Source organism: Euprymna scolopes, chromosome 45 (genome assembly GCF_053919585.1).
Source record: "Euprymna scolopes isolate OS-2025 chromosome 45, ASM5391958v1, whole genome shotgun sequence".
NCBI lineage: Eukaryota > Metazoa > Mollusca > Cephalopoda > Sepiida > Sepiolidae > Euprymna > Euprymna scolopes.
This window is the reverse complement of record NC_136526.1, coordinates 69656594-69684284: the sequence shown is the minus strand read 5'-3', so window position 1 is coordinate 69684284 and position 27691 is coordinate 69656594. Positions and strand designations below refer to the sequence as shown.

At 34.8% G+C, this 27691-nt stretch overlaps 1 long non-coding RNA gene across 1 annotated transcript in view; it reads left to right on the top strand.

The window, feature by feature from the left end:
* Positions 1 to 10316, top strand: part of LOC145269877 (uncharacterized) — a 236546-nt gene extending 226230 nt beyond the window's left edge. Inside the window, exon 2 of the long non-coding RNA XR_013865277.1 lies at positions 10277 to 10316. This is a non-coding gene — a long non-coding RNA (uncharacterized LOC145269877). The remainder of the gene's footprint in view (positions 1 to 10276) is intronic.
* Positions 10317 to 27691: the final 17375 nt, after the last annotated feature.

The following is a 27691-nucleotide window of genomic DNA, read 5'->3' as shown; positions in this document are numbered from 1 at the left end:
ATGCTTTAATAATTATATAATATAGCAAATCATGATCTATATGACATTTTTATGTTTTAATAATTATATAATATAGCAAATCATGATCTATATGACATTTTTATGATTTAATAATTATATAATATAGCAAATCATGATCTATATGACATTTTTATGCGCCAGGCACCCATTGCTAGTATATATATATATATATATATATATATATATATATATATATATATATATATATATATATATATATATATATATATATATACTAGCAATGGGTGCCTGGCGTTGCCCGGGTGTTTGGAGGTGTATGCTGAGCAAAAAAAAGAAAAACGGTAAATTTTTTTAAAAACTTTGACCCCTATTATGACTCCTTAACATTTATTGTTTTCGGCGCGCATCGAATTATTAACTTAGATCCATGTCCAGTGAACCAATATCTAAAATGTCAAGTGTTTAGACCCAAAATTGTCGAAGGAGTTTGGTAGAGTTCTCAAAGGTCAAATCGTTGAACTTTGATCCTTTTACAGCGAAATTTCTGGCCGAAACCCAATCACATCGATTTTCCCAAATCTCAGTACGCTTATACGAGTTATTGCGTAGGGAAATGTACACAGCAGCACACACACACACACACACACACATACACATACAGACACTTTCACTTTTATATATATACTAGCATGGGTGCCCGGCGTTGCCCGAGTATTTGGAGGTGTATGTTGACCAAAAAAAAACAAAAACAAAAGCGGTAAATTTTTTAAAACTTTGACCTCTATTATGACCCCTTAAAATTTATTGTTTTCGGCTCAAATAAAATTATTAAGTTAGACCTATGTCCAAGGAACCTATATCTAAAATTTCAAGTGTTTAGACCCAAAATTGTTGGAGGAGTTTGGTAGAGTTCTCAAAGATCTAATCGTTGAAATTTGACACCTTAACCGCAAAATTTCTTGCCAAAACCCGATCACATCGATTTTCCCAAATCTCAGTACCCTGTATATCAAATTTCGAGTCTGTAGACTAAAAATTGGCAGAGTTATTACGTAGGAAAATGTACACAGACACACAGACACAGACACACACACAGACACTTTCACTATATATATATATATATATTAACGGGGATTAGAACAACAGTCAAAAGAGCAGATGTATTAGTAAATTCTTTAACACAATTCAAATAAAATAAAAGAAAACAGTGCTCGTTGTAATGTAGATATATAATAAACTCGATAGGCATATATATCGTAGAGCTATTTTAATGTTGAGTAAAATGATTGATAATTTATAATTAAAATTAAAAATTAAAAATCGGGTACACAAGGAAGAACAAACAAAATCAATAAATTGTACGATCGTTTCAGAAACTGTTTTTATTGAGGCAGACAATAAATCTTGGACAATAATTCTATCATTTAGTTTTTTGAAACAAAGTCTCTTCACCAGCAAAAATATTGGGTGTTTTTTTTAAAGAGACCAAAAATAAACCTAGCATTTTATAAGCTAAGGCAGATGCATCTGGAAAATATAAAGAATATAAAGGAAAATAGTTATTTTTTTGATGTTGATAAATAAAGTAAGATGAAATGAAAATGAAAATAAAAATAAAATAAAATCGGTTTGAAAGGTAAGAATAAAGATGGGATATTTGAAATATTTCTAATAAAAATATATATACCTTTTAATGGTTCGCCTTTTAAAGCTCGTAAGTGTCATCGTCAATGCATTCACTGGAGTGTTGAATGTAGTTTATGAATGCTTGAAAATGTTGATACATACAAACTTCCAAAAGTAATATTATTCTATTGGCGTTTCCTTTGGAAGTTTGTATATATTAACATTTTCAAACATTCATAAACTACATTTAACATCCCAAGGAACGCATTGACGATAATACTTACGAGCTTTAAAAGGCGAACCATTAAAAGGTATATATATATAATATTTAAAATGCCCCATCTTTATCCTTACCTTTCAAACCGATTTTATTTTATTTTATTTTTTAGGCATCAATGTCCGAAAGCCCCTCGAGGATAAAGATGTAACAGAGTGCGTATTAGTGAACATAGCAGCAGCAGTCAAAGAATTGATGGCTAGCGAAAATATTAGCAGCTGCCGTTTTGAGCACGTATACAAATTGACAAGTGTGCTCGGGTTTGCGTCGAAAGAAAAAGAAAAAGAAGAAAAATACACAACGTGGTGAGTAGAGAAGGATAAACGCGAAAGAGACTTTTAAGCTGGTGTTGAGACGGCGGGGTTTTGTTAATCTCATGGCAGACGAAATAAACAGTTAGTAAAAAACAAGAAGCAGACATTGTTATGAAAGTAAAATGCCTGTGTAGGCCCGAGAGAGGTGTGGGTTAGAGAGGTGTGAACTGTAATGAATATGTTTCGTCCCTAACGGCCACGTTACAAAGTTTGACCCGTTTTTCATAAATTCGATGAAATAGTGTCTATTTGTAACGTTGCCGTTACGAACAAACGTAATGAATAAATAAAAATCCAGGTCGGCATTTTTTTTATTACCGTTACTTCCCCGTCACGGCACAACTTAAAAGTCTCTCACGAACGTCCATCTCGCCTGGTACACATCTCTTCTTCCTCTGGCTGTACGCCGGCCATCGCCAGCCTTTTGCCGCCCTCGCCTTTATACGTCGATTCTCTTCGACGTTCACTTTGCTTTTGCACTGAGCACGTGGTGCATTTTTCTCTTTTTTCTGTCTCTTCTCGCGCACACTTCCTAATTTGCAAATGCGGTTTTTCGACTGCTGCTGCTATTTTCCCACGCACGCAGATGCACCATGTTAGAAATTTTCATTAAGTTTGCAATTGTCGGCTGCTGTGATTTAATTGGCTAGGCATTGTTTTTTGACATTGAAGTCACCATGTATCAAGGCCCGGAGGCCCCTCGGGGATAAGGATTATTGCGTGTACAGTAATCATTGGGATAATTTCGTAGTAATCGTAAGTAATGGAGATCTTATAAAGTGTCTTACTTATGATGGCGATTCATCAGGAATTTGTTTATGTTGGACTTGAAGACATCCAAGCTGTAGTCAAGTGGGAAACAGGCAAACGGAAGAGAGTTCCACAGGCGTGCAGTTCTAAGAAAGAAACTTTGTTCATGGAATCTACGTTTTGATTTAGGCACAGATAAAGAGTGGGGAAAATTATTTAGAGTGGTTTCAGCTAGACGGGTGTTTTTCGTGAAAGATTGGCGAGGAGGAGCCAGATATTTGAGCTCAGACGAGCACTTGCCATGGAAATAACGATAAAACAAAGATAGGCTCACAATCTCTTCTGTGGGAGAGAGGTTGCAGGGAAGAGAAAAGGGCATCTCCCACTAAGCGACGAAGTCTATTTTATACTCTGTCAAACAGGATAGGCTATTTTTAGCAGCTCCAGCCCAGATATGGCAGCAGTACTCCATCTTTGGACGTACTTGGCTTTTATATAGATAGAGAATTGCATCAGCAGTGAGATATCTTCTGGAGCGGTAGAAGGGTCTCACCATTTTTTCCAGCGACCTTGGCAACAGATTTGATGTACGTGTTCAATTTCAGATCAGGAGTAAAGGTCAATTCCAGAAGCTTATCAAAACATGGAGCCTCCTCTAGAGGAGAGCCATCCAGTTTTTCACAAATTCGATGAAATGGTGTCTATTTGTAAGGTTGCCGTTACAAATAAGCGAAATGAATAAATAAATAAATAAAAATCAGGTCGGAATTTTTGTTTTATTTCCGTTACTTTCCCGCCAATGCACCACTTTTAAGTCTCTTACAAACGTCTATCTCGCCCGGTTCTCTCTTCTTCCTCCGACCGCATGCCGGTCATAGCCGGCCCACTCGTCCTCGCCTGTATACGTCGATTCTCTTCAAAGTTCACTTTTCTTCTGCACTGAGCACGTGGTGCACTTTTCTCTTTTATTTCCTGTCTCTTCTTCGTGCATTTTTATCTCCTTTTTCCTTCACTTCTCGCGCTCACTTCCTAATTTGCATATGCGGGTTTTCAACTGCTGCTGCTAATCTCTTCGCAAGCCAGCCATTCTTCGTTGCTGCTGATATTTCCCCACGCGCTCAGATGCACCATGTTAGGAATTTTTATTAAGTTTGCAACTGTCGGCTGCTGTTATTTGATTGGCTAGGCATTTCGGCACATTCCTTCGTTTTACGTAACCTATTCCAGAATAGGTCGACAACGTCCTTGTTCTACACAAGTATCAAGGTTTTATCACTCATCGCCCACCGCGATTACCATTTCCATTCATCATCACTGTACACAAGCAGTTGTGACCTCTGAGCCCATCTGAACATTAACATAAGAGTGCCTTTCACAACACGGTCTCGTGGTCCCGTGCGCAATCGCACGCAAGGAGAGGGGTGTGTACAAACGAGGGGTGGGGGGCAGTGATCGTCGTTTGTCCTTTGTCGTTATTGAGTTGGACATGGGCCAAAACATCAATGTTGGTCAGCAGATGAGAAAATAAAAGGTTTCGAGGGGGTGGGAGATGGTGGCGAATGTGTGAAGGTAATAAAAAAAGACGTACTGTATGCAAATGGCAGCGGTCAAAGGTCGAAGGAGGAGAGTAGCAGTGTTTGCTCTCGGTCGATAGAGACTTTCATTGTAAGTATAATCTAAGAAAGCGTCAAATGATGGATGAGTCATTGCAAACAACAGATAAACAGAGCACCACATAATTCACAAGCAGGGGAATTCGATGTTGCCCGGGATTAAATGAGGATCAACAAATGTTTGAAACTCCCATATTTTTATGGAAGTCGTTCGGAATTATTTTGGAGATGAGTAAACTGTATATTTTTTTTGAGATGAGTAAACTGTATAATTTTTTTTGGAGATGAGTAAACTGTATATTTTTTTTGAGATGAGTAAACTGTATATTTTTTTGGAAATGAGTAAACTGCTTAATTTTTTTTTTTTGAGGTGAGTAAACTGTATAATTTTTTTTGGAGATGAGTAAACTGTATAATTTTTTTATGGAGATGAGTAAACTATATATTTTTCGGGGAGATGAGTAAACTGTATAATTTTTTAATTTAATTATTTGGATTATTATCCTCATCTTTTAGTTGTTGTTTTCACGACGTTTCAGCCAATTATTCCTGTGGCCTTCGTCAGGTTAACCACGTCGGGATAAGAATGTCGATTCCTCCAACTACATCCACAGCAATTACTGCCTTAAAAGCCGGCCAGAGGATTAGTTGACCAAACCGTGCGGAGATGGCAGCAGCCATTGAAGACAGCAATTGATGCGGATGTAGTCGGATGTAATCAACTGTCTATTTTATATATCGAGCATTTCGGCTTGTGTGATATTAAAACTTTTCAAATCCAGTAGTGATGTTAGGCTGTGTAAGGTGTTGACTTTGGTCCAAATCACTTGTGGCTTCTTTCATCGGATTATTTCGATTATCGATTATCGATATTTATCGAAGACATTCCGATGGAAAACCTATATAAGAACACTGCCAGACACATAAGTCATCTTTGTGTAAAATTTCATAAAAATGTTACCGAAATGAAAAGGAAAATTTCGATACTTTGTTTGTGACCAAAAGCGGAGGAGCGCTTGAAATATTAAAAAAAAATATTAAATACAAAAAGTAACATCGACTTTTTCTTTTTAAGCCGAGGATGAAGGTTCTCATTTTGGATTTCTCTCATCTTACTATTAGAACCCATTTGACTCTGGACAGACTTCTTTTTGGACTACTGCACTGTCCGGAAAATAACAATTTTCATTATATCAGCTGTTTTGTAAACTTTCCAATCGGATTTTTGAAAAAATTCCAATCGGATTATATGCATTGCCACGCTGGATTTATCTTGGAATACATTCTATGTAAAGAACTATTTTGCATTTTGGATCAACTCTAGAGGACTTTCATTCAAGCTGAAATATTATGCGCGGTTTGTTTTTATATTAGTTTTTTTTTACATATCCAATATTTTTTCATTTTTTTAATTGGCAATTTATAACTACAATAAATTACGGTTTCTCTTCATGCCTTAACTAGACAATTCTAGCATTGCTACAAATATAATTTGCTGATTTCTTTATGTCCTCTGATAAGAATAATAATAAGAATAGCATTCTTTGAAACTTCGCGGAATAAGGACTTTGTAAATTATTTTTTGGAGTATTCACTCGAACAATAAATTTTAATTGTAAAGTTCAACTTACAGTTTTAATTTTCTTTCTCTTATATATATATATATATATATATATATATATATATATATATATATATATATAAAACAAAAAACGTATGAAGCTGTCCTCGTTTCGCTGCGATTAAGGTGGGCTCTCTCTACCGTGCTAGAATGTCACTTACGCCGGAAAGTAACCTGTACCTATACAAGACGACTATTCGCCCACGTGTGAGGTATTGTTGTCACATTTGGGCTGGTGCATCTTCTACTAGTCTCTCGTTCCTGGACAGGGTTCAAAAGAGAGTCGCCAACCTGATAGGCCCTGAACTGTCATCTAAGCTTCAGCCACTGTCACATCGACGAAATGTTGCATCCCTCTGCCTTCTTTACAAGTATTTTTCTGGTGGCTACTCTGAAGAACTACAAGCACTTGTACCCCACCCCCGACAAACTCGACAATCAGCCAAGTCCCGCCCTTACACATTAGAGATCCCTAGATATAAGAAAGCCTTCGGCTCGAATTGTTTCTTCCCCAGAACTTCAGGGTTCATGTTTACCCAACTGTACTGACATGCAGAAGTTCAAGTGTAATGTGAATAGACATCTTGTTGCTCGACTCCCTACATAGTATCCCTGCAACTTCTGTCCCCGATAGTAGCCCCCTTTGCCTTGTTTGGGTTGAAAATGGCATAAAAAAAGAATAGTAAAAAGTGAACAAGTAAAGAGGTGCAAAGGACAAGGATTACGCTGGGTGGGGAAATCAGACATTTAAGCAGACGTCTGCGTAGAAAGATGGGAGAAAGATGGGTCAACCACAAGTTTGTCAAGTAAACATTATCTGCTATAAACCACGGAGAAAATGTCAAAAATAATTATTTACATACTTATTTGTATAATTGCTGGCTAGTAAAAACTAATTTTAGATTAAAAGTTTTATATATTTTTATTTTCTCTGCTAACAAAAATAAGTTAATTAAAAATTAATTAAAAATAAAACAGTCTGCGTCTATATATGAACACAGGGTTGATGATTCTATGTAACAGAGCGCAGAGGCAAATGCATACAAAATTCAAATTTACGTATTGTAAAAAAAGAGAGTACGTTAGACAAGACGATCAGGCGAGAGACGTCACAGCCATAACAAGAAGTCATGCGTGGTGGGAGAATGATGAAATAAATATTGTTGTTATAAAAAAAGGGAGTTTACTTATTATTTGTCTCATGTTCCTTGCGACGTAGACTGCATACAACGTGTGGGCCCCGTGTGTAAACGTGCGTACAACGTTACAACTATGATTCCTCCTTTGTTTGTATTTGAAACTGACGACATCGATGTTATCTTGGATTTCTGAAATATATACACATATATAAACATATCAGAGTGCGAAAGAAAACAAGATATAGATGGAGAGAGAGAGAAAGAGAGGGAGAGAGAGAAAGGCAGACAGACAGACAGAGAAAGGGATTAAGAGAAAAATGTATATTTTTGTATTTTTTTTTTGTAATGCCAGTCGAAAGTGTGATATATCGATTATGAAATTGTATATCCATAACTCTAAAAGCTAAAAGGTTCACAACCCGACGATGCCAGTGGCCATTACAACGATTTTAATGCATTTTATAATCTTTCCAAGCTTCTCACAAAATACACACACACACACACACACACTATATATATATATATATATATATATATATATATATATATATATATATATATATATATATATATATATTTAATTTTATTATTGTTCTTCCTTTGAAGATTTTAATGCCGGGTATGGGGCAGCCAAACCAGCTGCCAACATTGCCCCGCTTTTTTATTGAAACCAACCGAGAGCTCTTTTTAGTATCCTCACTGTTCCCTTAAGTGCAATTGTCTGAATCTCTTTTGCACTTGGTTCACCAGGAATATTAGTTAGGTATATATGTATATAATTATAAGTGTTTTATATGTATATGTAAGCATATCATCTATAAATACGTGATGCCTTCAATAATTTCCAGACTATTTTCGTTTAGACACTTTTATAGATAGTGCACCCATGGAACTCTAATTCTCCTCGAATTAATCTCCTCCCGGCTTCAAAGCACTTGTTGTACCATTCACAAAAACGTCTGGAAGGCTCCATGGAAGTGCTCTTGTGTGAGCATATCAATAACTCTCGTCATAGCCTCTTCCACTTCTTTAATTTTCTCATAACAACAGCCTTCCTTGAGCTTAGGGAATAACCAACAGTCACAGATACCAAGGTTTGGACGCTAGGGTTCGCAAGAGACTGTCTTAATGGCCATCTTGGTCTCTGACAAGGATGGAGCAACTTTTGGACAAACTTCACACAAACCTTCCGCATCTTCAGTTCCCCACGAATAATTGTGTGTACAGTTTTGACACTGAAATAAAACTATGCCCTTATTGTCTCTATAGAACCACGACCGTTCTTATCCATGAAAAATATTTATTTGGTCAATCAACTCTGGTTTTTTTACTTGTATTTCTCTTCTCACACCTCCGATCATTAAGAGAAAAATGTATATGTTACAATCAGACTTTAGTAGAGTGTATTCCAATTCTTGTTGTACCTGTTGATTTGAACCTGAAATCATAAAAATTGGACAGTCATACTGAATTTTCAAGAGTCTACTATAACTTTCAATGCTTGCACAAAATGCCTGCAAAACTAATGATGGCACTTCGCATATATATATATATATATATATATATATATATATATATATATATATATATATATATATATATAGTTAATAAACCATATTAAAAAACACTTTGAAAAAGAGTTAAAAACATATTTAATCTGAAAAGGAAACACTAAATAAATTGATAGTCCTTAATCCGCGGAGTTTCAAAGAAATACTTTCCTTCTCATCAGAGGGTAGGAATTAGCAAACTGCGGGATCGGATTTTGCATACAAAAGTATTTGATGAAACTTCAAGTAAGTCAAAAATCTTACTTGATAACCAAAAGTAAAGCAGAGGGAATATGGTGAAGAAAAAGGCGATTTCACGCGCGCGCGTGTTTGTGTGTGTGTGAGTGAGTGAGTGAGAGAGAGAGAGAGAAAGAGAGAGAGAATAAATAGCAAAAATGTAAATAAAGTTTATATAGGAATAGAAATTAGAGACAATGGACACCCCCATGCAAAGGTGGCTGTGCATGTAATTGTGAAGGAAGGGTTGTGCAATCCCAGAAATCATCTCTGCTGAATTGACACCGCTTAATTCTAGTGACAAAGTAAAGTCCAGGACGACTGGAAACAATGCCGAGATAAGCGGAGAGCACATACCACACGTGGAACTCCCAGATGGTCACCCGTTTTAATACTGACCAGGTTCAACGTTGCCTAGCTACGCTGATCAAACCGGAACCGGTGTGTCAACGTGATTATACCGCACGGTGTAATCTATAATATAAATCTCACCTGTCTGTTTAAATGTACGTATGTTTAAATGTGTGTATGTATGTATGTATGTATGTATGTATGTATGTATTTATGCGTGTATGTATGTATGAATGCATACATGCATGTATATATGTATATATGTATATATGTATGTATGCCTAAAACTTTCGACATAGTAGACGGATTTTCACAAGATCGAGATCATTTTGAAGCTAGACCCTTCGGTCGACAAATATAAAAAAAAATTGGCCAAAACATTAGTTCTCTCACCCTCAACTGGGCACTTTTCTAAAGGGAAGGATCGCTTTTTATCGCCGATATTTTCGAAAGTCATCGCCTCTTTTCGATTGTATAGCCTGAATTTAAACATACGTCACTTCCGGTTTGGCGATAGACGCAACAGCAAGCACGTCACGTTTTTTTGTTTTGTTTTTTTCACCTTCTTTTCCTCCTTCGCGGTATCGGTTCCAGCCTGCCTGCCTACTACCACTTTTTTTTTTTTTGCTCAACACGCACCTCCAAACACCTTAGCAACGCTGGGTAGCCAGGTTAGTATTGAAGAATTGAAGAGAGAGAGAGAGAGAGAGAGAGAGAGAGAGAGAGAGAGAGAGAGAGAGGGAGACAGAGAGAGAAATGATATTTACGTACCAATTTAAATAAAAGGTTCTAATAATTTTTTTCTATTTCTTTCAGAGCTAATTACATGTGACACGCCATAAATCAAGGAATTTATTCAACCAACCAATTTTTCCCAATTTCTTTAACGGTAAGTAAACACATTTTTTTCATCTTTTGTTGTAAACTCCCGCCACCCGTCGCTCAACATATCTATTCCCCCTTTTGTCAGTCACTTTTAATAACGTCCAGCGTCAAGATGCATCGCAACAGATAAATAATCAATCAGCTGCTCCCTCCATTATTGATAAATACGCTCATGTTTGTAACATCGATGCAACTTTTTTTACAATTGAGCTACCACTTCATAAGGCCCGACACCCATTCGAGGATAAGCGTTAATGAATATAGCGCGATAGTGTAGTAATCGTTAATGGTGTAGATGCAGTAGAATTTAGATTATTCAAGGGGACGGATCAACAAGAACTTGTTTACATTAGACTTGAAAGCTATCATGTTGTAATCGGCCGGGAAGCAAGCAAGTGGGAAGGTGTTCCACAAGCGGGAAAGCAGCTTTGTCCATTGAATCTGCGTTTAGATTTAAGCACAGATAGATAATACGTCAAATTTTTTATAGTGGTTATAGCTGGTCGAGTGTTTTTGTGTAAGTTTGCCAAGGGGGCGTAGATTGGAGCTCAGGCGAGCACTTGCTATGAAAATAACGATAGAGCAAACAGGCTCACAACGTCTCACTGTGTAAAAAAGATTGCAGGAAAAATGAAAGCACCTCACCTATTAGGTTTTTTTTTACTTGCAAGTCACCACTTATCAAGGCCTGAAGGCCATTCAAGGATAAGGTTTAATGAAGGGAAGGTGGTAGTGTAGTAATTGTTAATGATGTAAATTGGGTAGAACTTTGATTATTTATCAAGGCGAATAGAACAGTGTTCCACAGGCGGGGAGTCCTAGGAAATAAACTTTGTTCATGGAATCTGCGTTTAGATTAAGACACAGCTAGAGAGTGGGAGAAATCGTATATGGTGGTTGTAGCTAGTCGAGTGTTTTTTTGTGAATATTTCACAAGGGAGGTGCCGTAGATTGGAGCTCAGACGAGCATTCGCCATGTAAATAACGGTAGAGTAGAGACTGACTCGCAACGTCTCTTCTGTGGGAAAGAAGTCGCAGGAAAGAGAAAAAGGCTTCAACTACTAAGTTTCAAAGCTGGGGTTTAATCTCTATCAAGGCAAAATCGGGCGCACCGAGCAGCTCCTGCCCAAATGTGGTAACGATACTTTATTTTAAGACGTACTCGGCTCTTATAGAACTAGAGAATTGCATCGCTACTGAGATATCTACTGGAGCAGTAGAAGGATTCAAATATTTTTCCAGTAATCTTGGCAACAGATTTGATGTATGTTCCATTTCAGATCAGGAGTGCATGTCAATATTAGAAGCATATCAACACATGGTGCTCCCCCAATACGAAAGCCATTCATTTCAATTGGGACCTGATGAGGGTCAGAGCGCTGGTGATGAAAAGAGAGAATTTTTTTTTCTTGAACAGAGCGACTTATAGAAATCTATCTATTTCATTTTAATATACTTTCATATAAATGTTTCTGTTATGTCAAAAAAAACAAACTATTTTGTTTACGTCACAAGTGTCACGCTAAACCATGAATTCCATAGCTAATATAATATACTGACAAAACGGGTTACGTGTAGTCTAGTATATTTTAATAATGGAACATTGATAGGTAGATAGTAAGGCTGACAAGTGTAGACAAATATAGAGAAAGATAGAAAAGCATACCGTGAAAAATGCTTATATATTTTTAAGAATCGAAGATAGTAAAATAGATAGATACATAGATAGATAGACTGTCATACAGGCATACTAATATATTTTTGATCATCATAGATAGATAGATAGTATGATTGATAGATAGATAGATAGATAGATAGATTGATAGATAGATAGATGGATGGATGGATGGATGGATAGATAGATAGATAGAGATAGATAGATAGATAGACCGTCATAGAGGCATACTAATATATTTTTGATCATCATAGATAGATATATAGTATGATTGATAGATAGATAGATAGATAGATTGATGGATGGATGGATAGATAGATAGATAGATAGATAGATAGACAAGCTAATATATTTTTAATAATCGATGATAAATAGAATATTTGAGGCGTCATTGAGGAATAGCAGGGACATCGATTCGCAAGCAGTAAACAATTATTTACCACAAGTTAAATGCCTGCCGGCTTATTCTCTATCACTAGCTGAAGTAGAGGTGCTCTAAATCAGGGGAAAACAATTCGATCGACTTCTCAGATGAGCATCATGAATATGGCGGAGGAGGGGGGTAAAAAGAAACGAAAAAATTTACGGGAGAAAAATTACATAGAGATTACATTAAGTCCTAAAAGATTTTCCTTTTGCTTGCAAAGAGAAGGTCTCAAAGACTTGATGAAAATAGTCTCTAGAATTTTTAAATAAAAGGGCGGGTGCGACTTAGCCAAGATCGTAAACATGTTAGCACTGAAATTCGTGGCACACGCATGGTTATTTATAAGGTGGTCGCAAATCGCAAACCATATATATATATATATATATATATATATATATATATATATATAACCATTTCTGTAAGGTCTGACGAGTATGCTGTATCGTAAATATGGTTCGGCAACCAAAACATGTGTAACTGAACAGATAAAACGGTAATAACAAATAAAACGGATATATATATATATATATATATATATATATATATATATATATATATATATATATATACATACATACATACATACATAAATGATAAATAATGATAAGAAGAACAGAGTTGTGAAGTAGAATTTCACAAAAGTATTCATTATTCGACAGGTGCTCTTAGCTACCAGCTCTCGAGTATCCTGCCGAATAATAAAAACATTTTGTAAAATTCTACTTTACAATTTTGTCCGCCTTTTTTTTCTTTTTTTTTACAAGGAGGTCACCACTTATCAAGGCCTGGAAGCCACTCAGAGATAAGGGTTGTTGCATGTACAGTACGTTGTACGTTAGTGTTGAGATTTCATGAAGTGTCAACTTAAGGGGGCTGTTCATCAGGAATTTGTTTACGTTGGATTTGAAGACATCCAAGTTGTAGTCAGGTGGGAAGCAGGCAGACGGAACAGAGTTCCACAGGCGTGCAGTTCTAAGAAAGAAGCTGTGTTCATGGAATCTGCGTTTTGATTTAGGCACAGATAGAGAGTGGGGAAAATTTTTGAGAGTGGCTTCAGCTAGACGGGTGTTTTTCGTAAAAGATTGGCGAGGGGGGACCAGAGATTGGAGTTCAGACGAGCACTTGCCATGGAAATAACGGCAAAATAAACACAGGCTCGCAACGTCTCTTCTGCTTGAGAGAGGTTGTAGGGAAGAGAAAATGGCATCCCCCACTAAGCCACGAAGTCTATTTTGTACTCTTCTTATTTATCTTAAGCTCTACTATCGTCACTGAATGTATTGAGCTTTTTCCTTTGGTTGGGATAAAGATATAAATAACTATATTTATATTTGGTTTTGAAATTTGCTTTTTCTTTGATTTCTAAATTCCCCCTCCAAGCTTTTCTGCCTATATATATATATATATATATATATATATATATATATATATATATATATATATATATATATATATATATATATATGTATATATATATATTAATTTTATTTATACAAACATTAATGGCTACATATGTGCATACATGTTTCTGTAATCACCTACGTTGGGGGATTACGTAGTCAGGCCAAGAATTACCCTCGAAAGACAAGGAGGTCACCACTTTCGACGGTAATTCTTGGCATGAAGACATAATCCCCCAACGTGGGTGATTACAGAAACATGTATGCACATATGTAGCCATTAATGTTTGTATAAATAAAATTAATATACCTGCTCTGTTCACTCATTGAGCACTATTTTGGTAGACACATGTTGTTTCATTGGATGTACTTCTAGGAAACTAAACTCTACTTGCTATATATATATATATATATATATATATATATATATATATACATATATATATATATTTATATATATATATACATATATGTGTGTGTGTGTATTTATATATTAATTTTTATTTATTGTGAACTATTATTCTCGTCTTTTTTTCTTAGTTGCTTCACGACGTCTCGGCCAACTATTCCTCCGGCCTTCGTCAGGTGGTAACCGCGATGAATAGGAACTCTGAATCTCCTGACTGCATTCACTGCAAATACTGCCTTCCGTAGTTGTTGTCGTCTCACCACGTGAAGGAAGGCTCCAATTGCAGTGAATGCACTCAGGAGATTCAGAGTTGCTATTCGTCGCGGTTACCACCTGACGAAGGCCAGAGGAATAGTTGTCCGAAACGTCGTGAAACAACAAAGAAAAAAGATGAAGATAATAATCTACTATAAATAAAAAATTAATAAATAATACTCAATAAATTCCAATTAAAATTATATATATATATATATATATATATATATATATATATATATAAGTAGGTTGTAGTTTGCTTGAAGCATTGTTGAAGAAAATTATAAGGTAAAATTAAAAGCCAAGAACAATGCGAGATTTTTTTTTTTAACAAAATAGTACGGTTAATCTATTTCAGTGGATTAAACGCGTCCCTAGATACCAACTAAAAATGCCCCACATATAGGCGTTTGTCTACTTTTTCATTATATAGGCATGTTTACTTCTTAAATCATTTCCATTTAATGATTAAAGATTGAAGATGAACTAATTTAATAAAGCAAATAAGATTTTTGCTAAACACTTTAATATTCTATATGTAACAGTGAATGTATTATTTAATTTAGGAGTTGGTGAATTTATTTCTATTACTGAAGTATGTTTTACCCAACTTTACGTATGAATGTTACTCGACAGTATGCGATTCTTCTATTCATAACTGCTCTCATTTTAGGAAAGAAACACCATTGAATACAACAGAAAAAAAAAAAATTACTGTTGTTTAGAGTTAAAATTTGTGTGAAAAAGAAAAAACAAACAACAAAAAAAGAACTTTATTTCTTTTGTTTGCATTTAATTTTACTCTATATATAAAAAAAAAAAATCTCGCATTGTTCTTGGCTTTTAATTTTACCTTATAATATATATATATATATATATATATATATATATATATTATAAAAAACGAGTGAACCATCGCGTAAATTCAATAAACTAAAAAAAACAAAAAAATGGAAACCGGGGTGAGGAAAAAAAAAAAAAAAAATATATATATATATATATATATATATATATATATATATATATATATATAATGGGGCAAGTTATATGTACAATTCAATAAAATAAATAAGTCGATTAAAAACGATCGTTAAAATATACCCAAAGCGCTTTTCGTTCAGACAAACATTTTCAAGGGTCATAAGTCTGAAAATTATTAATTTTTTTTTTTTTTTTAGAATATTTGGTAGTGATATGGAATAAGAGCGGAGAGGAGGTTAAGAAAAAAACAAAAAAACAAAAAACAAACCTAACTACCCAAATAATTCTAATTGAAGCCGATCGTTTTTAATCGACTTATTTATTTTATTGAATTGTACATATAACTTGCCCCATTATATATATATATATATATATATATATATATATATATTTCTTTTCCTCACCCCGGTTTCCATTTTTTTTTTTTTTTTAGTTGATTGAATTTACGCGATGGTTCACTTTTTTATAATTATTCTAAAATTTTGCCAATCGAATAAAGTTATATATATATATATATATATATATATATATATATATATATATGTATATATATATATATATATATATATATATATATATATATATATATATATATATATATATATATATACCGGGTAATAGTAAAAGTTGTTATAAAGAATTAAAAAACTAAAAAGGTTACCTTTTTTCATGAAATTCTGCTATACAATGCATTTTAAAATAAGGATTTCAAATTTATGCATTAGCATCATTATAACCCTGCTTAAGTACCCCTTATTTTGACTACACTCCCAAAAAGGGACACATTTGAATGGAACGTGTAAAAATAAAGCGGCGTCATCTTTGATGTTCGCGCAAGCCAGGGATGCTGACGTGATGAAGTATGGCTTGGTGTTGAATATTCTAATTCGTGACGTCCTACTCAGTTTCACAAATTCCTAATTTCAATAACCTTTGAACAATTTGATTTAGTTCTTTGATCTCTGAACCCCACTGTCCGAACCATAACCCTAACCCTAACCCTAACCTTAACCCTAGCCCACAACCGTCTCATATTTCAAGAGCTCTCTAATCTCTTCAATTGAGATCGATTGGGATGAAAGCACGTGAAGGCAGCAAAAATACCCACAATAAACCAACAGAACGTTTTCAGTTTCGTGACCTTTGCAGGTTACGGATATGCAAGAGAATGTGTTCCTTAAACTAGGCGATCGTCATGCAATTAAGTGTGCATTTACTTGACCCAGCCTCTATTTTCATCGATTTATTGCAGTCTACACCGAAATACGGATTTAGATTGGAAAGATAAAAAAATATAAAATAGATATAAAAATTTTAAACTTCGTGAGTTTTGTAAAACTTTTTTATTTATTGCGTTAACCCGACACTTAAAAAAAATTAAAAAAAAATCTTTTTTTGTTGTTTGTTTCTTTGCCTCGTCTTAGCAGATGTTTGACGCAAGGTCGGCTTTTAATGTAGATGGAAGCCGGCTCCCCAAAAAGGGGCACTCTAGTTAGTAACAAACATGAAAAATATCAGTAATGAAAGGTTTCTCCTCCACTAACCGAGACCAAAACAGTAAAGCGAAAAAATGAAGTACCGCGCCAGAACAGAAACTACACTTTGATCCTGTCCCGAAAGTCAAGAAACCGTTTTTATATTTCTACATCGAAATACGAATTAAGAACAGAAATAAAATATATGTAAAATTTTTAACTTGGGCAAGGCTGGGCGCCCTACCCCTCCCAGCTAATCTACATATCTATAAAAGTGAACGTGTCTGTCTGTCTGTCTGTCTGTGTGTCTGTGTGTCTGTGTACATTTCCCTACGAAATAACTCTGTCAATTTTTAGTCTATAGACTCGAAATTTGAAATACCGGGTACTGAGATTTGGGAAAATCGATGTGACGGGTGTCAGCCAGAAATTTGGCTGTTAACGGGTCAAATTTCAACGATTTGACCTTTAAGAACTCTACCAAACTCCTCCGACAATTTTGGGTCTAAACACTTGAAATTTTAGATATAGGTTCCTTGAACCTGGATCTAACTTAATAAAGTGATTTGAGCCCGAAACAATAAATTTTAAGGGGTCATAATAGGGGTCAAAGTTTTAAAAAATTAACCATTTTTTTTTTGTTTTTTTGCTTTTTTTGCACAGCATACACCTCCAAACACCCGAGCAACGCCGGGCACCCCTGCTAGTAAATAATAAAGGCGTTGGTAGCAGTACTCCTAGAAAAATACCCAAAAGCTTTCACAGTTTGTATTTGTAAATTTTTACCGTGAGTATATTAGTGAGCGGCAGCATCGTTATGACAAAATAGAATATAAGATAATCGGTTGTTATGTCCTAGTCAGTTCCAATTATTATTTTTTTTATTATTGCGTTCACCCCGCACTTTTTAAAAGAATTCTTTTCTCTGCAATTTCCCCAGAGAATGCATATAGCCAATTAAGCGTAGGACACTATTCTGATAAGTTACAGATTTATAAGGGTACACTCTGGGTGGAGACTAGAGTCGTAATATTATTTTTACTCACAATTACCCCTAAGAAGTTATATCGCCAAGTGGACGTAAACGGGCTACTATTTATATCCAAATTAACAGGAAGTTGGTTAACATTACATTTAAACTTTTGCATATCAGTACAGTAAGGGGAGTCGGGAGAAGGAAGGTAATTCCAAAATCTTGCTGTTTGACGGAAAAAAAGCTATTAAAGTAGACAGCTTTCTTGCATTTATAGATCCTAATAGAGAAAGAATGTGTCGGAAGTATGTACGTCGAGGTGACACAAGTGGAGCGTGCTCATCAGAGTACATTGCATTAAAATACTTGTAAAACATGCGTAGGAATGCAACATTGCAGCGATAGGGACACAAGGGTGCGAGTTTAGTTGATAGTTCAGGACTTATTAGGTTTGTGATTATTCTTTGGACCCTATCAAAGAGGGAAAGACTAGCGGTAGATGCATCAGCCCAGATGTGGCAACAATACTCCATGCACGGGCGAATGGTGGCTATGAGTAGGTTCTAGCACGATTGAGGAAACCCACCTTCTTTATAGTAGCCTTCACAGTGTCCGCAAATTATTTGTTCCGGTTCATATTGCCTGTGAATGTTAAACCAAGGAGTTTGAAGGAAGAATTCTCAGGTATGGTGTTATAGATATAAGCAGTGAGGTAGGTTTCTTGTAATTGTTAAAGGAAAGCAGATTAGTCTTGCTAGCATTAAATGTTGCCATCCATTTACAGCCCCATCCCACTACGGTCTAGAGGTCATTTGCTAACAATTCTGCCATTCTCTAAGATTTGTGTACATCCGTTCTCCCCACATGCATGTTATAGAGCATTGTACCATCATCAAATATACTCATCTCGGACGCAATGTTATCAGGGAGGTCGTTCCTGAATATCAGGAATAATAGTGGTTCAATTATCGACATCTGAGGAACTCCCACATCAATGTTATGCTATTTGGATGTTTGCATGTACGTTCTTAAAAAAAAAACAAAAAAACAACGTGAATATTTGTTTGCAGTACATTCACTTTTTGTTTTATTTTTATTTCAGTCGAATTTGTTAGAAATACCCGTTTCATGTCGTTAACAGTTTTCCTCTGCATGAAACTAGCAAGGCGACCCGAGGTTGCCTGGGATTGAATGATAATCAACGAACGTTTCACGCTCCCATATTTTTTATTGTCGTCAGTATCGTTTAAATCGTCCATTTTTCAATCAAATCGATTGATGGCCTGCTCTGGAGGAAATCATCGGGGTACACCGGGAATAAGCTTCACATGATCCCTGCAGTGACTTAATTCACAATACATTGTAGTCTACATTGCACTGCAGAGAAACTACTATTGATGTTATGAGATTGTTTTTTATTTGTTAAAACTTGAATTCAAGTTTAAAATGTAAAAGTCAAGTATTACGCTTCAGTTGAGCTCAAAGCAGAAATATACATTTCGTACGAAATGTTGATTCCATATGCCTAGCCCTACTGGTTGTGAGATTGCATTAGCAGCAGGAGCAGCGTTTGAACGTATATGCAAATTAGCAAGTGTGCTCGGGCTTGTGTCTGAAAAACAAAAAGAAAGAAAAGGACACCACGTGGCCGTGAAGAAACAAAATCGACGCCGAATAGGACGGACATATTAAATTAAGACGAGAATGGTCTGGCTATATTCAGCGTGCACTCGAAAGAAAGAGAAGCACGAGCCAGGTGCAGTGGAGCAGAACCGAGAAACTTTTAAGCTCGTGCCGAGAAGGAGAGAAAGAAAAACGATGAGTTAAAAAGAAAGAAAAATCCATAACGAATTTCTTATTTATTTGTTTGGTTTGTTTGTCTATTTGCGATGGTACGCACGTTATACTTTGAGTTTATAAATAAGTAGAGAATGTAATATTCCTCTCCTCAATTAACCATTTAAAAATGTTATATTTCTTTTGTGCTTTTATTGAATTCTAGGACAAGAATTCATCTGTTATGGTTGAGAATCCAACTTCGTGATCTTACTTTAGATAATATTCCTTACGTTTGGCATGGTAGAGTATCTACTTATCCGCCCTCACCGATCAAGCTACGCGAAGTTACTACAGGAAGGTGATGAGTGAACATTTAAGCAGCCTGAATAGGCCAACTCTTATATTATATACCACTAGACGACGCACGTACATAACATATGTTCCTCCAGTATATAATATATTCGTTCTGGTGCCCGGACCAGGATACAACATGATTAGTATTTAATGCCAAAAAAAAAAAAATGAGCACAAATTTAACAAAATTGCACCAATCAGTTGGCATAAAGCACTCACCCTAAGTCAACGGGCTATAATTTTTGCTCGTTCTTTACGGGCTGAAGTATCTAGTTAGCTTAGTAATTGTGTACGTTATTTTAGTATAATTATATTTTGATGTTATTCTTAGCAAGAAGTAATTAAATTAGTGCTGTTCATTGGATACACTTTACTCTTTTTGGGACTAGTATTTTTCTAGATAGTCTGATAGAGTATAATATCAATCTTTCCAATCTGGCATAAAGGAAACTAAAAGTCAAAAACTTATGGAATACAGTGGGATTGAACACTTACCAATTGCATTATGATATCCACATGTATTTTGATAGCAAACTTAGTTTTATCCGGTTTAGGTATCGCATTTCTCGCGAAACAAAAAAAAAAAACAAAAATGCATGTTTGTTTTTTGCCAGAAGGAAATTTTTCCCGAGATTTGTTAAAAGCGTTTTTTTTTTATTTCCTTTCCATTCGCGAAAAATGTTAAGAAAGATGGCACCCACCAGCATCTGGGCATTTCGATGATACGCGCGCTGCATGAACCGGAAGTAGCCATTAAGTATTCCCATGGGTAAAACCAATAAAAACGTTTTGGAGGGCGAAGGTTATTAATTGAAAAGCCAGTTGCAACTCAGTTGCAGATGCAACAGACAATAATCTTTCACTATTTCCACAGTGCCATATTCGGTATATATATATATATATATATATATATATATATATATATATATATATATATATATATATATATATATGCATATTCTGTTTATTATACAAATATTATTGGTTACATACGTGCGTACATGTTCTAGGTGAATACAATTCAAAGATACACACACACACACACACACACACACACACACATATATATATATATATATATATATATATATATATATATATAGCATTAAAAACAGAAAATGGAGAAACCGTTTAGTGCATGCTTTTTCTAAGTAAAAAATGTTCGTTGACGAGAAGGTTAGTTAATTAGGTTATGTATATATATATATATATATATATATATATATTAATAGGTAGGGTGATCAGCATATTTATTTCCATGTAAATAAAGAATTTATATATACATAAATACATCATGTATATGAATATCAAAAAATAAATTAGACTTTAACCGTTGTCTAAATTATTTTCATTAAATTATTATTTTGAACAGGTGTGAGAAATGTGAAAGAAACCCTTTCTTTGTTTAATTAAATTGGAGGAATAGGATATTAGACCGTATTCAATTAAACAACGTATTGATTTGTTATGTATCGTTTTTAAGATAGTTGCATTCGGAAAATTAAACCCGTGATCATGCACGATAATGTGGGTTAAAATTGCGTTAAGGGTGTTGCGATTTTAAAGTCTCTTTTATGTTCAGATATTCTCTTATCGAGGTTATGTTGCGTCTATGTAAATTTTCCATCGGCAGGACACGGTATAGAACATACGTCTGTAAATAAAAGGTTCCGCTCGACATTCCATCCAACAGAAACATCCCGAGTTCAACAAGATGCACCTAAAGAAGATCGGAGGTTACATTGACCGAAACGTTGTGAAAATCACACACAAAATGAGAACAGTAGTCCGATAAATCCATATAATATGAATAGTCGTTTTTGTTGGTTTGTTTACGGAGGATCTTGTACTTTAATGCATTGTTATCATTTATTACATAGACATCATGAAAAAGTATGGACTTGTTTTCTTTTTTGTTTGTGTAATTAATAAAGGGTTTCGTTTATTTTTTTAGTAATAAATTCTATCTTGGATATTTTAGGGAGGAAAATCAAGATGTCATCTATATTTCTTAAGTACGATGTCCTTTAGGCAATCTATTTTTCATAGGCCTAATCTCCATAAACTCCAAAAATAAACATGCTAAAACACTACTAAGTGGGTTCCTTTTGTTTTTTGTTATTTTTTTACATAGACATCACCGCTTATCAAGGCCAAGAGACCACTCGAGGATAAGAGTAAAAGTGTACAGTAGACAATTGGACAATATAGTTATCGTTAGTAATGGAAATTCGGTAAATTTGTTAACTTATATGGAACGGCTCATCAAAAACTTGTTTACGTTAGACTTGAAGACAACCATATTGTAGTCAGCTGGAAAGCAAGAAAACGGAAGACAATTCCATAGGCGCGCAGTTCTAAGAAAGAAGGTTTGCTCATGGAATCTACGTTTAGGTTTAGGCACAGATTAAGAGTGGGGGAAATTATTAATAGTGTTTTCTGCTTAGATGGGTGTTTCTTGTGAAGGTTTGGCTAGGGAGGACCATAGATTGGAGCTCAGCCGAGCAGAGACAAACTCGACATATCTCTTCTGTGAGAATGAGGTTGCAGGGTAAACCAAACTTCTGCTTGTAGTAATATTTAATAAAAGCAAAATACGCTGCATAAACCTATAATGTTAATTATGTTATTGTTTAGGTGTGGGTATAAACGCTACTATTATATAAAAGTCACTTTGTGGGTGTGTGTGAATTCTTTCCTCATATATTCCGAAACTGTTGAGCCTATCTGTTACAAATTTCACACAAAGCTAATTTATATGTCTGGCAGTGTTCTTAGATATGTTTTGTACAGAAATTCATTCGATATAGATAAAAACATTAAAAAAAAGTAATTTTTACAGCGGAATATTCTTTCGTCACATCGGACAAGGGAGATAATAAAATCTAAGCAAATCATTTTTTCTTAAAAAAAGAGCCTTAAGGTCATCTGGATATGTAGTTCAGTGGTAACGCATTCGACTACAGATCGAATGATCCTCCTATTAAAGCCCAGGTATCCCTTTTATTTTTTGTCTTATTAATGAGTTCAATTTACGATAAAAGAAAAGGTACCATTTAAAATCGCCACAAATCATTTTTTCATTTGAATATTTTAAAAGTACACTATAATCAGAAGTGACTATTCCAGGGCATTTATCGCTAAGCCTAAAATATCAGCTGACGTAATATTGTAAACAAACATAGACTGAATTTAATGAACGACATTATCATTATTATTTATCATTTTATTTATTTATTTATTTATTCATTTTTTTGCGAATTAGTCCACCGGGCTAATTATTCCTCGTAATATATAACATTCAATAGAGGATTGATTCTATAAAAATACATAAGAAATCTGCATAAATTGAAATATCATGTTTAAGCGTATTGTACGATCGGGCAACGCCGGGCTAACGGTTAGTATATATATATATATATATTAAGATTTTTTATTTTTTTTATTTTTCTTGCGACTTAGTCCACCAGGCAAATTATGCATCGTAATATATAATATTTAATAGATTTATACTATAATAATATATACGCAATCTGCATGAATTGAAATATCATGTTTAAGCGTATTGTACGACCGGGCAACGCCGAGCGTCCAGCTAGTGTTACAATAAATATTGTTTTAATTTTCTGCTTTTGCCGACGTTAAATATCTTTATTCTCTATTAACTATTGTTTTATGCTACGAAATCCTTTTTTTTCCAAAATATTGATTGGCTGTTACTTATGTTTATCAGCGTGGCTGACTATAGCGATATTCGAATCCATAAGTATCGCTTTTTAATGTTTACTTGTGTTGCGTTGTTAAATGTATATGTAATTTATGCAATATATATACATCTGGCAATTGTTTTGTGCATCAGTTAAAAATCAACAACGAGACGAATTTATCAACGTATACATTTTATTTATCATTAAACTTCCGTGGCGCAGTTGATAGAGACGTTGAATCTCTACAGTTCCAGATGAACATTGTCTGAAGATAGCGGTTTCAATCTCACCCAAAGCGTGCCAGAGGTTTATTTGGCCAAAGATGTGGTGAGACGACAACTACTACAGATGGCAGTGATGACTGAGAATGCAGTTAGGAGATTCGAAGTTCCTATCTGTCGCGGTTACCACCTGACGAAGGCCAGAGAAATAGTTGACCGAAACGTTGTTAATAAACAAACCAATAAAAGATGAAAAAAAAAAAACAACTAATAAAGATGAGAATAATAGTCCGAAATAAAAATAAAATTAATATATATAATGCTCATCTCAAAATGAATTCCAATTAAGGAATAACATATATATATACCAATCGGTACGGACCCGACTATGGAAGATCAGATAATAAATAAACGTGGATTTATAAGATCAAAGAATCCAACCTTGATCGTCCTTCGGGGCCCGTGGCGCAGTTGATAGAGACGTTGAATCTCTACAGTTCCAGATGAGAATTGTCTGAAGATAGGGATCAATCCCACCCAAAGCGTGCCAAAGGTTTACTTGGCCAAAATGTGGTGAGACGACAACAACTACGGATGGCAGTGATGGCTGAGAATGCAGTTAGGAGATTCGAAGTTCCTATCCGTCGCGGTTACCATCTGGCCAGAAGGCCAGAGGAATAGTTGGCCGACACGTTGTGAATAAACAAACCAATAAAAGATGAAAAACAACAACTAATAAAGATGGGAATAATAGACCGAAATAAAAATAAATTAATATATATAATGCTCATCTCAAAAATGAATTCCAATTAAGGAATAATATATATTTAACTTCCTGTTCATTAGTCAAGAAGAGAGGAACATTAGTTGTAAAGGTGTGTGGCTCGACGATGGAAAAGTGTCAAGATGTCAACCACGCTTGCCTCTGTCAGTCTCTCTTCTGTTTTCTGTTATTTTTCTCTTATATAGTCATGAATCGACATTCCTGGAATTGTAAACATCAAGATACCACATTCTTCTTTTTTTATTTTGCCTTGCACAATTAAAAAATTCCGCCATTTAATATGAAGTTATTTGTTTTCGTGATAAATACAATTCCGGTTATTTTTGTGAATTGCTAAAATGTAGATAAGTATTCATTTCAAAACTAATTAACTGATCAGAAACAAATTTTGGAACAGAGCTGACGGGCTTAAGGTTTTCAAATGTTGGCTATATACAGTTTAATTTTGTTTTATTCAAATGATGTAAAAAAATGATTGAAGCTCTTTCTGGAATTATTTTTCTTTCTTTATTTTTGCGGACTATTATCCTCATCTTTTTCTAGATGTTGTTGTTTCACGGCATTTCGGCCAACTATTCCTCTATCCTTCGTCAGGTTAAAACCGCGACAGGATAGCAATGCTGAATCTTCAACTGTATCTTCAGCCTCCCATAGTTGTTCGATAGGATTGAAACCGCTATCTTCAGACAATGCTCATTAGATTATTTTCTATCCACTGGGCCATGGGCTCTGAAGAATGGTCAAGTGTGGATTTTTTGGTCTTACAAATCGAAGTTCTTGTTATCTGGTCTTCCATTGTCGGGTCCATACCGAATGGTATATATTATTTAATTAATGGAATTCTTCGCGATGAGTTTTTATTCTATTTTTCATTCAATTTTGATCCCAAACAAGGTACAGTGCCACTTTGAAGTAAAGGGCTACTATCGGGGACATAAGTTGCAGGGGTATTATGAAGGGAGATTAGTAGCAAGATGTTTGTTCACATTACACTTGAACTTCTGCATGTCAGTACAGTTGAGAAAGCAGAATTCCGAAAGGGAGTTCCAAAGTATAGCAGTTCTGGGGAAGAAACCATTGGAGTAGAAGGCTTTCTTACATCTAGGGATCTCTACTGTGTAGTCGTGGGACTTTGCTGCTTGTCGGGTTTGTCGGGGGTAGTCACGTCTAGGAGGTGCAAGTGCTTGTAGTTCGTCAGAGCATTCACCATTAAAATGTAGAACAGTCAGAGGGACGCAACATTTCCTAGCCTAGATGACAGTTCAGAACTTATCAGGTTGGCGACTCTCTTTTGAACCCTGTTCAGGATTGAGAGACAAGTAGCAGATGCACAAACCCCAAATGTGACAACAGTACTCCATACATAATAATGTAATTTGCATATTTTATTTAATTTTTTGCGAACTATTATCCTCATCTTTTTCTAGTTGACGCTGTTTTACGACGTTTCCAGATGAACATTTCCAATTCTTAAATAATATATACTCTTTTGGAAATTCAGATATTTACCTCCTATTTTTGTAGAAGTAAGAAATAGGTATTTTTTTTTACAATTGCACCCCAAACAAGGCAGAGTGTAACTCTTATGTAGGGGCCACTATCTGGGACATAAGTTGCAGGGATAATATGTAGAGAGTGGAACAGCTCGACGTCTGTTCACATTACACTTAAACTTCTGCATGTCAGTACAAATGAGAAAGCGGTAACCCAGAATGGAGTTCCAAAGTCTAGCAGTTCTGAGGAAGAATCTATTAGACAGCTTTCTTACATTTAGGGATTTCTACTGTGTAGGGGTGGGATTTTGCTGCTTGTCGGGTTCGTCGGGGTTATTTACGTCGAGGGGGTACAAAGTGTTGTAGTTCGTCGAAACATTCACCATTAAAGTTCTTATATCAGTGCTAGATATTGACTAGGTAATGCCGAAAGGTGTGCTGGTCGACGATTATATATATATATATATATATATATATATATATATATATATATATATATATATATATATATATATTAGAGATTTAGAATGTCACAATGCGATGAATGAAATATAGTCGTTGTTGTATATATATATATATATATATATATATATATATATATATATATATATATATATATAATTATTCAGAATACTGAAATACAATAAACCTTCTGGTGTGCAAATTCAGTGATTATCGGTCTTACAAAATATTATAGGATGTAATAGTTTATATAAGACTACCACAGGAAAATATTAGCAATTATTATATTAATAGCAAATTAGGAGCAAACTTTTTTATAATATTTGTTAATATTTTTCCTCCGAGGAACATCGGAAACTCATGGGTTAAGGAAATATATTTTACTATACTGTATTCTTTGTCTTGCACACAGTAAATTTCTACATTTGAAATTTAACCTCAATCAGAAATTTTAAATTCCTACATTATAATACACACACACACACACACACACACACATATATACATATATATATATATAAATAATACTTGAGAGGTAAAATAGGTTTTAGAAAAATAAAAATATCTAGAATAATATTTATATACATTAATTTAGGAATGTTACCTTAAAAATATTATCATAACAATTTACAAATAAGGGCATGTAAAAACATCAGGTGATTATCTTAGTGACGTATACTAGTGACGTCATTAAGAGGAGGAGATTTTTTTAGATAGACGTAAATTAGTTACTTGGATTGTCGGAGAGAGGAGTTAGAGTTGAGGAGCCGACCGGTCTAATGGCTCAAAGCACCTGGGGAAGCGAAGGGTCCATAGCTTATCAATTATAAGAAACGATAAACCGACGTCGTAGCTTTCCAAGGAGGGGACAGCCGAAATAAAGTTGCTGAAAATAAATCCCGAGATTTCAAATAAGTGTTACTCCTCCTTTGTCTTGATCAATGGTCATAG